Below are 12,716 nucleotides of genomic sequence, written 5' to 3'. Positions count from 1 at the left end.
GGACAATTAGGGGTGAGGCATCCTCTTGAGTTTAATATAGTGCTGGGCAGAGGCTGAAAAGTGTGTTGCACTTGCTACTTGAATCCCCAGACCACGTGTGCCTTCAAGGAAGGAGACTCCTAGTGGTTTTAGCAACAAACTCAGTATGACTGGCACCAGCAAGAATAGAGTAGAAATACCAGCCACTGTCTATTATAATTCCGGGAAATGGGGCCCAGATGAAGCAAAATCGCTTGGTCATTTGTAAATGCCTTCCAGTAGTAGGAGGAAATCTGAGAAACTGCTTTAGCCAAAATGACTTGTTGAAGACTTCTCTGGTGGTGAAGTGAATAAGAATCTTTCCTCAGGAGAGACAGGTTCGATCCCTGGTCCAGGAAGTGTCCACCTGCCACAGAACAACTAAGACAGCGCTCCACTGATCCTGAGACCCTGCTCTAGAGTCCACGTGCTGCAGCTGCTGAAGCCTGCATGCTGGAGCCCGAAGAAGGCTCACAGGAAGGAAACCAGGAGGTGTGAGGAAGAGTGAGCCCCACTGGCCACAACTAGAGAAAGCCCAGGGCTCCCCTGCTCAAGGGGGACTCCAGCCTGGCTCTGAGGAAATACTTCCACAGAGTCACTCTCTATCTGCAAGAGAACGGACACAGCCCTTGTGCCTGGGAGGTTGTCAGAGCAGAAGTCATGAGAGCTTTCTCTTCCTCAACAAACTTGCAGGAGATTCCGGAGGAAGGACTGACACACACCTGGTTCAACACGGAAATGATCCTCACAGACCAACAAGACCACATGCCTCCTGCGCGGCCTCGGGGAAGACTCTCATTTCTGCTGTCATTGAGCCCTGAAATGAATCAGGTTGTCAAGTGTTTTCTGGAATATTAAGTAACATCATGTTCTACTCTATACACACTGGTTCCTCACAGATGCCAAAGCTGATCTATCTATGTATTTAACTACCTGGACATTTGTTTATCTATTTTAATATTTATTTAACTATTTATAAATATTTACATTATTTTGTTGATAAAATACTAGGTATGTATACTTATGGGAAAATGGATATTTTGTATTTAGTCTGTTTATGATTTTTCTTCCTTTATTAAATTCTTACTCTAAAAGACTTAATTTTTTTTCATTAAAACAGATACACGAATCCTGAATGGCAACCTGATTAAAAAAATGCATTTTACAATTCCTTGAGCCCTCTTTAGGATTTGCACGCTAGAAGTGAAAATATTCTACCTTTAGCTATGTTGTTTGTTGCCCTGAGGAACTTGAAGTGAACATAACCACTCCAATGCTTTTTGTAACTCTGATTTTTTTTAAAAATAAGTAACCTAAAAGCAGTGATGCAAAAAAAATCCATGCTTCAGGATTTCATGAATTCTTGGGAAGGATTTTCTGCCTGTTGTTGGTTGTGGAATTTTTCCCCCCGGAAAACAATTGGAGAGATGCTTGAAGACGTGATATTCCGTTGGCGAGAGGTCAGGTGAATATCTTATCCTCACACTCAAATATCACAATCATTCACTTCCTCCCAGTGTAGAAATCCCTATTTCTCTCCTCATTCACTCTGCATGAAGGTGTCCTCTCCATTCAGACAGCTGTGTCCTTCTCCATTATGGTTTCTGGTTGTCAATTTCCCCTTAAGCCTGCAAACCACCAACTAAAAGCAGAACCTGAGAGAAAGTTCTAGATCTGTCAGAGACTCTCCTATGACTTCACCTGCTCTGCCTGCCAAGCACTGCAGGTCCAGACTGCCCAGGCTCCCAGGGAAACACAGTACATAGAGGGAACCCCGCCCCCCAGTGAACAATGGTGGAGACTCCAGGGGCTCCTCTGAGCCTCTACCTGGGCGAGATTGCACTAGGAGGAGCTCACCTCATTCAGGAATCTCACTTGCTCAAAAGCCCAAAGCACCAGAAACTTGGAGTTGAAAGTCAGCAGCAGCTTGAGAACTTGGAAGGAGAACAAAGATGTTTAATTGTTCACTGGAGCAGCAGTGGGTCCTCAGGACACGGAACAACACAGATGAAACACACTGAGGCAAGTGCTTCTCCACAGCACTCCTTTTCAGAGAATGAGAAGACTGACGTGGACGCTGAGGGCACGGAGACAGAGCACGATGCCTGGCCTCTAGCTGTGTCCCCAGCACGGGTGACGTTCACACCACAGCAGCCTGCAGAGTCCTGGAAGGCACGAGGGTCACTCCCTCATGCAGATTGCTTCTTCCTTAGGATCCAGCAAGTTATCACAGAGCAGGGCAAGAGGCGCCTGGGGACAGTGCAATCCAAGGAAGTTCTTAAATTCCATCATGGTGTCTTTGCATCTTTGAGAGACAAAATCAAACAAGACTGAATAGAAGGGACACAGGCAGGACTTTTAATACATTTAGCAACAGTGGGTCAAAGTTTTCCTTTCAGGACATATGTCAGTAACGTGCACACTGGAAGAATACAATTTCTCAAAGAAACAAAGATCTTTGTGGAAATTCATGTATTTAATGTAGGCAATCTACATTAATGTAGAATCTATATGATTCTCAGGACATTGATGGATCAATCAGCTTTCTCTTCTTTCTGGTTGGGACATGTAGCATTCAGGAGCTATATGTAAAGTCAGAGGGACTTCTAAAATAATTTTATTTATTTATTCATTATTCACTGTGCTGGGTCTTCATTGCTGCACGGCCTTTTCTCTAGTTGTGGCTAAGGTGGGTCCTCTCTAGTTGGGGTGCACAGGCTCCTCACTCTGGTAGCTTCTCTCGTTGGGGAGCACAGATTCTAGTGCACTTGGCTTTGGTAGTGGTGGTCCCAGGGTCTAGAGCACAGGCTCAATAGTTGTGGCACCCGGGCTCAGCTGTTTTGCAGCACGTGGCATCCTCTAGGACCACATGTGGTCACATTGGCGGGTGGACTCCTTACCACTGAGCCCCCATGGAAGCCCCTCAAAGAACATTTAAAGTACATTGAGAGGTTTGGAAACCTTCTTGAGGATTAGGGTGCTAAACAAGTAAAAAACATGCTGATATTACTGCTAAAAATATCATTTCATTGACAAATCATTTTCTAAATAAGCTTTTCATCTCTATTCTATAGTATTACGTAATGATGTTTGATAGGTTGACCAAGAAATTTAAAAATAAAGATAACTCTACAAGACTTTGAGGCTTATTTCACAATTCAAGCCAGTCTCTCCCTGCTAAGGAGAACATTGTTTGCTGCTTCTATCTAGGAAGCACACGTGCTCCTCCATCTTGGTCTCACACAGGCTTCCTCATCACCCACATCTTGAACAGAATTAGGAAAACAGTAGATGTTCTTCACTGGACTCCATCAGGAGACAACAGGATGACCGTCTGGACTGGAGGTGAGAAATGCAGGTGATTTCCTTTAGAATAAGAACAGCAGGTTACCTGAGGAGGTTTCCTGGAAGGGGACCGTCAACCACTAAAAAACAACAACCCAAAAACATGATTCCTGAGAGTGTATTTTATTGGGAGTACTTGCTGAGGACTGCAGGCTGGAGGTCAGCCTCTCCTCAGCTCTGAGAAACTGCCCCACGGACGTAGAGGAGGTCAGTATGCATGTGACTATGGTGAAGGAATGAGGTGCCGATCAACTCACATCTTGGGAGAAAGCGGCTGAGAATCAGGAGGAACAGATGTCTTTCTGAAAGATTTTAGAGCATTTCTATCCATGACAAGTTGTAACAATTGGGTTCATAAATTTCCTCTGGAAATTATCTAACTCTCTGCTGACCTGCTGTTTCAGTTTTCCCAGAGCAGAGAGTGCCTCGTTCCTGATCTCCATTCTGAACTCCTGTCAGGGCGTGTTGGAGGTCAGGGACTGCAGTGGGTAGTGACTTCATTCTGCAGAACCTGATGCTGAAAGATGTTTTCATTGTCATTCTGAAGGAGAAACATCAGAGCTCATGTGGCGAGGAACTGTTAGCTGGTTTTTCTTTGTTCTTAAACTCACAAGAAAGGTCAAGAGGTTTAAATACATAGAAAGTAGGGCTCACCTCTCATAGGGTTAATAAAACTATTTTACTATATTTCATTGAAGAAAACACTCATAAAAGCTGAGACTTCTGCGAGGTTTGTGTGATCGGACATCCCCAAACAGGGATTAAAATCAGGTCACAGCAGTGAAAGTGCTGGATCCTAACCACTAGACAATGAGCAAACTCCTGCTTTTCTTTTAGGTGGCAGAACAATCTATTCCCTTCCAACTACTTAATAGTGATTTTGTCTATTTATGATTATATCTTACTTTTGTGGACTTCAGATCACACATTGTGGCCTACAAAACAATAGATAGTGACTCTTTGCATTTGAAATGGATTAAGGGATTTTTGTCAACTCTTTCTCCTCCTGTCACTTATTTCATTGCTTCCTTAATGTCATGTTCATTTGCACCCTTCCTTTTTTTTTTTAATGGGATCTTTCAGACAAATCAAAACCCCCAAGGTTTGCTCCTGAATCTTTGCTATGGTTGGAATAGTTCATTTGTCTAGATTTATATTTTTCTCCAGGAGTGTGACCCTAAGAGTTAATGAGAAGATTCAGTTAAAATTCTAAAGAACTTGGAAAGTGACTAGTCCATTAGTAGCAGGAAATAAAATTCAGGTATTATTTTTAATATCATAATTACTATTATCCAGATTAAGATCAAGATGTTTTGGAATCATTTAATTCCATTTCATTCCAGTTTTTTTCAAAGCAGCTTCTCATTGCCTGAGTGGATTTATTACCTAGACAGATGCTCAGCAAAGCTGGCTCCAAGACACTGACAGAGAGGGTTAGTATTCCAGCAATTGGCATTCCAGTTGTCCATCTCTTATTAGGTGATGGGTTGGACTTGTTCCTTCTCTCCTGAAATGAATCCTACGTGCATTAATTGAAAGAAAAATGAGGTAGCTGTTCTTGCAAAGCAAAGGACAGTCACTTGACCGGGACTTAACCTTCGTTGAGCTTCTGTCAGAAGCAGCAATGTCCCAGCCTTTCTGCTGTTCACACTGGCCTCATGCTTCCCCTCTGCCACAGCCTCATCGCCAGCTGTGCTGAACTGAACTTTGTTAATTCAGAATACATCATTCTGCCATGGAAAACCACTTCCCTTCTTTCATGTTCAGACATTCAGACTTAGATTAGTTTTCTTTTTTGCCCACAAAAAAACTGTGGAATTTTACTTTCTAGGAACATGGCAAAGGGAAACAACAACAACAAAAAAAACCCTAAAGTATTAAATGTGATAGAGATACAGCCCCTCTGTCTTCTTTACTTCACTTTATTGTTCTTACCTCAACATGAATTAGATCTGGAGCAGGAGCAGCAAGACAAATCCTGGCCAACATGTCACTAAATGAATGGAGAAACTAAGTGAAAAATTATAGTCAAGTGAAGGAAAGAAGGTGATTTTTCCCTGAAGGAGTAGCCTGGTTCTCACCGTCCTTTGTTCTCAGAGGGAGAAAGAGACAGAGGACCAAGAAGTGCAGTGGAATCAACTGCCTGAATGAATGACTGAAACTCACTAGATTCAGTGACATAAGCTTCCAGTGAGAGCCAACAGCATCACTAAATCTCCTTCCTCCAGCTCAGAAACTCTGAGGAGAAAAGTGTTGAACAGTTTAAGTAAAAGTGTTGAATAATAAAATCTTTCTAATTTGATTAACAAATATCCAATTGGATGGATCCATTTGAAGTTATTGGGAAATAGGTAAAATTAATACTTTAAATTGATGACATTTTCTTTTAACATATTGTGAATACATAAACGAAAATCAAAGAAGGAAGTAAAACTATATAGAAACAAATAGAAAATGAAAATTACCATGTTCCCTATTTAATGGCCTTGCTTAGAAAGCATGACATCAGAGAACCTACCTCAAGATTCCACCAGACGCTGTCTCCGCCAGCCCAGCAGCAGCTTCATCTTTCCCAAGGCATTCGTGCTCTCTCCACTGATGGCCCTGGTGCTGGTCAGCTACGGCCCAGAGGATCCCTGGGCTGTGACCTGTCTCAGAACCACGTCTGGCTGGCAGAAAGACCCTGAGGCTCCTGGGCCAAATGAGGAGGCTCTCCCCTCGCTTCTGTCTGCAGGACAGAAAAGACTTCGCTTCCCCCAAGAGATGGTGGAGGGTGGCCAGCTGCAGGAGGCCCAGGCCATCTCTGTGCTCCACGAGATGCTCCAGCAGAGCTTCAACCTTTTCCACACAGAGCGCTCCTCTGCTGCCTGGGACACCACCCTCCTGGAGCAGCTCCGCACTGGACTCCTTCAGCAGCTGGACGACCTGGATGCCTGCCTGGGGCAGGTGATGGGAGAGGAAGACTCTGCCCTGGGAAGGACGGGCCCCACGCTGGCCGTGAGGAGGTACTTCCAGGGCATCCATGTCTACCTGCGAGAGAAGGGATACAGCGACTGTGCCTGGGAAATCGTCAGACTGGAAATCATGAGAGCCTTGTCTTCATCAACCAACTTGCAAGAAAGGTTAAGAATGATGGATGGAGACCAGAACTCACCTTCACATAACTCTCACTGACTAAGATGCCACATAACCCTCGTATACTCACCTGTGTTCATTTCAGAAGACTCGGATTTCTGCTTTAGCCACAATGTTTCCTGAATTCAATCAGCAGTACTTTCTCTGTAGCAATAAGCAAGTAGATATAAAATGTATTCAACTGCACAGGGATCAGTGCATAATGGATGACTGCTCTGATGTTATTTATGTTTATTTATGTATTTATTTTCTTTTATCTCATCATATTTATATTTTCATATAAAAAGTCTGTCTGCATTGTAATAAAGTTTGGAAAATATGTTCATTTACTTAATCTTGTAAGTTGTTTTACTTATTAAATTCTTATGAAAGTAAATTTGTTATTTCATTCAGTTCAGTTCGATTCAGTCACTTAGTCATGTGCAACTCTTGTGAACCCATGAACCGCAGCATGCCAGGCCTCTCAGTCCATCACCAACTGCCGGAGTCCACCGAAATCCATGTCCATTGAGTTGGTGATGCCATCCAACCATCTCATCCTCTGTCGCACCGTTCTCCTCCTGCCCTCAATCTTTCCCAGCATCAGGGTCTTTGGAAATGTGTCAGCTCTTCGCATCAGGTGGCCAAAGTATTGCAGTTTCAGTTTCAGCCTCAGTCCTTCCAATGAACACCCAGGACTGATCTCCTTTAGGATGGACTGCTTGGACCTCCTTTCAGTCCAAAGGACTCTCAAGAGTCTTCTCCAACACCATAGTTCAAAACCATCCATTCATCAAGAGGTTCTTTAGTTCCTCTTCACTTTGTGCCATAAGGGTGGTGTCATCTGCATATCTGAGGTTATTGATATTTCTCCCAGCAATCTTGATTCCAGCTTGTGCTTCCTCCAGCCCAGCATTTCTCATGATGTACTCTGCATATAAGTTAAATAAGCAGGGTGACAATATACAGCCTCGATGTACTCCTTTCCCTGTTTGGAACCAGTCTGTTCTTCCATGTCCAATTCTAACTGTTGCTTCCTGACCTGCATACAGGTTTCTGAAGAGGCAGGTCAGGTTGTCTGGTATGCCCATCTCTTGAAGAATTTTCCACAGTTTATTGTGCTGCACACAGTCAAAGGCTTTGGCATAGTCAATAAAGCAGAAATAGGTGTTTTTCTGGAACACTGTTGCTTTTTCGATGGTCCAGCGGATGTTGGCAATTTGATATCTGGTTCCTGTGCCTTTTCTAAAACCAGTTTGAACATTTGGAAGTTCATGGTTCACATATTGCTGAAGCCTGGCTTGGAGATTTTTGAGCATCATTTACAAGCATGTGAGATGAGTGCAATTGTGCGGTAGTTTGAGCATTTTTTGGCATTGCCTTTCTTTGGGATTGGAATGAAAACTGAACTTTTCCAGTCCTGTGGCCACTGCTGAGTTTTCCAAATTTGCTGACATATTGAGTGCAGCACTTTCACAGCATCATCTTTCAGGATTTGAAATAGCTCAACTGGAATTCCATCACCTCCACTAGCTTTCTCGTGATGCTTCCTAAGGCCCACTTGACTTCACATTGCAGGATGTCTGGCTCTAGCTGAGTGTGAGTGATCACACCATCATGATTCTCTGGGTCATGAAGATCTTTTTTGTACAGTTCTTCTGTGTATTCTTGCCACCCCTTCTTAATATCTTCTGCTTCTGTTAGGTCCATACCATTTCAGTCCCTTATTGAGCCCATCTTTGCATAAAATGTTCCCTTGGTAGCTCTAATTTTCTTGAAGAGATCTCTAGTCTTTCCTGGTCTATTGTTTTCCTCTATTTCTTTGCACTGATCGTTGAGGAAGGCTTCTTATCTCTCCTTGCTATTCTTTGGAACTCTGCATTCAAATGAGTATATCTTTCCTTTTCTCCTTTGCTTTTCACTTCTCTTCTTTTCACAGCTATTTGTAAGGCCTCCTCAGACAGCCATTTTGCTTTTTTGTATTTCTTTCGCTTGGGTATGTTCTTGATTCCTGTCTCCTGTACAATGTCACGAACATCCGTCCGTAGTTCATCAGGCTCTCTATCAGATCTAGTCCCTTAAATCTATTTCTCACTTCCACTGTATGGTCATAAGGGATTTGATTTAGGTCATACGTGATTGGTCTAGTGGCTTTCCCCACTTTGTTCAATTTAAGTCTGAATTTGGCAATAAGGAGTTCATGATCTGAGCCACAGTCAGCTCCCAGTCTTGTTTTTGTTGACTGCTTAAAAGCTTCTCCATCTTTGGCTGCATAGAATATAATCAATCTGATTTTGGTGTTGACCATCTGGTGATGTCCATATGTAGAGACTTCTCTTGTGTTGTTGGAAGAGGGTGTTTGCGATGGCCAGTGCGTTCTTTTGGCAGAACTCTATCAGCCTTTGCCCTGCTTCATTCTGTACTCCAAGGCCAAATTTGCCTGTTACTCCAGGTGTTTCTTGACTTCCTACTTTTGCATTCCAGTCCTCTATAATGAAAAGAACATCTTTTTTGGGTGTTAGTTCTAGATGAACTTGTAGGTCTTCATAGAACCATTCAACTTCAGCTTCTTCAGCATTACTTGTCGGGGTATATAGACTTGGATTACCATGATATTGAATGCTTTGCCTTGGAAAACATTGCCTTTTTCATTATGAAGACATAAATACTTATTTTGTCTACATAAACGTATCATGGAATAGCATTTGTCCATTTATACTACAGAAGAGTCCTAACACTTTTCAGGAAATGATTGTCAAAAGGTGGAATTCCCTGGCAGTCCAGTGGTTAGGACTCCATGCTTCCATGTAAGAAGCTCAGGTACCAGGATTATCTGTCCAGGGAACTAAGATTCTGCAAGCTGTGGAGTGCAGCCACCCCTCAACCAACCCCCCTGCAAAAAACAAACAAACAAACAAACAGGTAGAAAGGAGTCTCTGAAACTGTGGTAAATGATTAGTCCTGAAGTCACAAGTATAGCTAGTTTATACCCAGTCAGCAAAGAACGGTTGGTGTCAGTAGTGGGAGAGGACTCACTTCCTCCAGGGAAGTTGCCAACATGAGGTGCCGAGTGGCTGATCCTGACCCCTGTTACTCTTCCTCCCACCTCCTCCTCAGCCCTGCTTTACTGAACAATCCACTCTCTTACGCAATATCTTCACTGCCTCCAACACAGGACCTGTGTTCTGTGATGGTCTAGCTTCAAATGTTCTCTCAGTGGAAATCACTGGAAGACAGCACAAGTGAAGGGAGAGTTCTCCAAGTTTCAAAACCTTTGAATTGCAGCTCTGCTATTTCACAGCAGGGTGACCCTGAAAAATATCACAAACACTAAGGAGAAGGACATGGCAACCCACTCCAGTATTCTTTCTTGAAAATCCCATGAACAGAGGAGCCTCGTGAGCTACAGTCCGTGGGTCACAAATCAGACAGGACTGAACCAACTTAGCATGTGCCCAGGCATGCATGCTGTCTTGATCTTCTTCTCTAATACGGGGAAAATTACAGCAGTTTTTCATAGGACTACTGTTTGGATCAATGAGTCCATATTACAAGAGGCATAAAATATGCCTGGCAGAAATAATCAGGACAGTGAGAGTCCAGAGTAGCTGCCCACAGGGAGGAGACAGGACAGCTGGCCTGAGGCAGTGACAGAAAGGCAACACTAGAAAGATGCTAGGTCTTCGGTAAAAATATTTAACTTGGGTGCTAGTTTCACAGTATATTCAGTGTGTGAACTCTCCTGTGCTCAGTGCTGAAGACAGTTCCAATTTCTGTGCTTCAGACTTCTAGAAGTATTCTTAGGAAGTCATAGAAATTCTTTGAGAAAAAAGGATTAGTAGAAAATGCTTTGATCTACTATAAAAATGAATAATAGGGAAATCATAGAGATCTGATATAAATGCAGAATATCACACATATTACTCATTAATAATGTTTCTTGCTTCTTTAGTATGAGTACTACTCTACTACTCCTTTAAGAAACTTCTACAATTACCTTCTCTACTCTGTTGGGCTTCAGACTTTCAGCAGCAAAGCAGAGTCAGGACGAAAGGAGCAAGGGCCATGAAGTGTGAGGTTCTGCTCTCCAGGCCTGGGCTGTCCTGGGTTTGATCCTACCTGTTTTCCATAAAAACTTCAGTCCCTAACTGCTGGCAGTGTCACCCCCGAGAGTCAGTCTTTCTCAGAAATTAGTGCTTTTAGAGGAGAGATTGCTACAAGTATATGCAGCTGTCTTATAATGCAAGTGAGTGTCTTTCTCTGAACAAGTGTCCATGAAGTCAGTTTTATTGGTCAAAATACGTAAACCACGCACATGCATATTGCCAACTGTTCACAATAACAATGGCTACATTAACCTATACTCAAGACCATTTAAGTCCTTATATGTGCTCACACATTGACCAAAATAGGATCTTATCATCCTTTTTAGTTTTTGCCAATCTGACTGGTAACACAGAGCATCTAGCAGCAACCATTAGTTTTCCTGTTCCTAATGGATGGTGGTTGTCATCCGTCATACTCCAGCCTTCTAGTCCACCTCTTGGAATTGGTTCGGGAGAACTCTGAAAGAAAAACAATCTGCAGCCAAAGGAGAAATGTACTGGAAGGAACTGGAGCCCCAGCATCACAGAGTAGAGCTGAGAAGAAGAGCTGTGGAGTTGAGACTTTAGTTTTAAGACCAGTATGCTAGAATAGGTGACAACCTTTCCCCATCATATCCACTGGAAATGCAGGTTTCTTCTATGAATTTCGGATTCATACACAATGTACCCATTGCTCTTCCTTGTCACTTTACCCATGGAAACAAGTTCATTATTCATTTTTGTTCAAACTCCATGATCTCCAGCTAGAAGACACACAGATTTCAAGGTCCTCCACTGGATCCCAGGCTCCACACTCACACTGCCCTCCTGCCATCTGGCTGGTATCCAGTCCGAGTTTCATTTGTGACAAAGACACTTGTGGTTTTGCTGTGTTCAGGGCCCAGAAATGTTTTCTTTTCAAACTCATGAGCTACGTCATGAGCTGCTCTAGTTTTCAGGGCTTTAGAAATCAGTCTTGATGGTGATGCCTTCCGAAGATGCATGCTGGAATCATATACCCAACTGTCTATTTCACAGTTGATACCTACTGAGCACACATGATGCTGAAATCAAAAGCATTTTGATTGCAGCTTTTTAAGCAACTTATCCATATGATTTGACATTTTGAAAAGGTAATGCACCTCTCCAATGAAAAACTGACTACATAAAAAATGACTGTTTAATAGATGATGCTTGGTTAAAAGACATGAGATGGAAAAGCACATTGAGATTGGTTAAGTTGAGATTGGTTATTTAAGATAGTTACTGGGTCATAATTTATCAAATATGGCATTCCATCAGTGAAGAGAGATATATACAAAGTAGCAGTTTTGAAACCATTACTGCTGATTTTGCTTCCATTAAAGCCAGGAACATAAAAGTACTGTTGGGGCATAAGGAAAATATTTCAACTTGATGTGAGTTTAAGACTTACCTATTTTAAAAGATTTTTCAAACAATTAATATTACAAGAGAAATTTACCTTTTATATTACTATTGAATGAAATAATTTTCTCAACCCTGGGAGCTCCTTTAAGTCTCAGTCTTGTCCCCAGTCTTCCTTCCCACTGGAGGATCCCAATATCTAGTAGATTTCTGTCCGGATTGTAGATGCCTTTCCCATTGTCCCTGAATTAGTCCTTTTCCCCAGAAACAGCCCTGAATCTGAAAACATACCACAACATGCTCTGATTTTCAGCCATCTGCTGCTGCTACTGCTAAGTCGCTTCAGTCGTGTCCGACTCTTCGCGATCCCGTGGACTGCAGCCTACCAGGCTCCTCTGTCCATGGGATTTTCCAGGCAAGAGTACTGGAGTGGGGTGCCATTGGATTTCCAGCCATCAATCACAGCATAAACAGGCACCGCTGTAAATCGCTCTGGGTAAAATCTCCTCCCAGGAAGGGGAGGGTGGATACAAGGGCAGGTGCAGACATCAAAGGCTCTGACAGAAGCAGCGGCAAAGCTGCCCTGGGCAGTCGGGCCCGAAAAAGAACTTTCCTCTCTGCTCGCGCGGCCCCAGGCGCTCCCTGGGCTCCGGCGGCTCCCTCCGAGGGCGACCCCCGAGTTCTCCCCGTGGATCCGCCGCCCGAGTTGGCCGCTCTGTACCTGGAGGCGGGTCCAGCTGGGTTTGCGGCGCCGGTCTGTCAGTTCCT

General features: G+C 43.2%; 1 pseudogene; it reads left to right on the top strand.

The window, feature by feature from the left end:
• The first annotated feature begins 5,862 nt into the window (after window positions 1-5,862).
• On the top strand, window positions 5,863-6,537 carry LOC133048732 (interferon omega-1-like; annotated as a pseudogene).
• The last annotated feature ends 6,179 nt before the right edge of the window (window positions 6,538-12,716 follow it).

The sequence above is a fragment of the Dama dama genome, chromosome 29 (genome assembly GCF_033118175.1).
Source record: "Dama dama isolate Ldn47 chromosome 29, ASM3311817v1, whole genome shotgun sequence".
Classification (NCBI taxonomy): Eukaryota; Metazoa; Chordata; class Mammalia; order Artiodactyla; family Cervidae; genus Dama; species Dama dama.
Note: the sequence above shows the minus strand (reverse complement) of the source record. Positions and strands in the feature narration are given on the sequence as shown.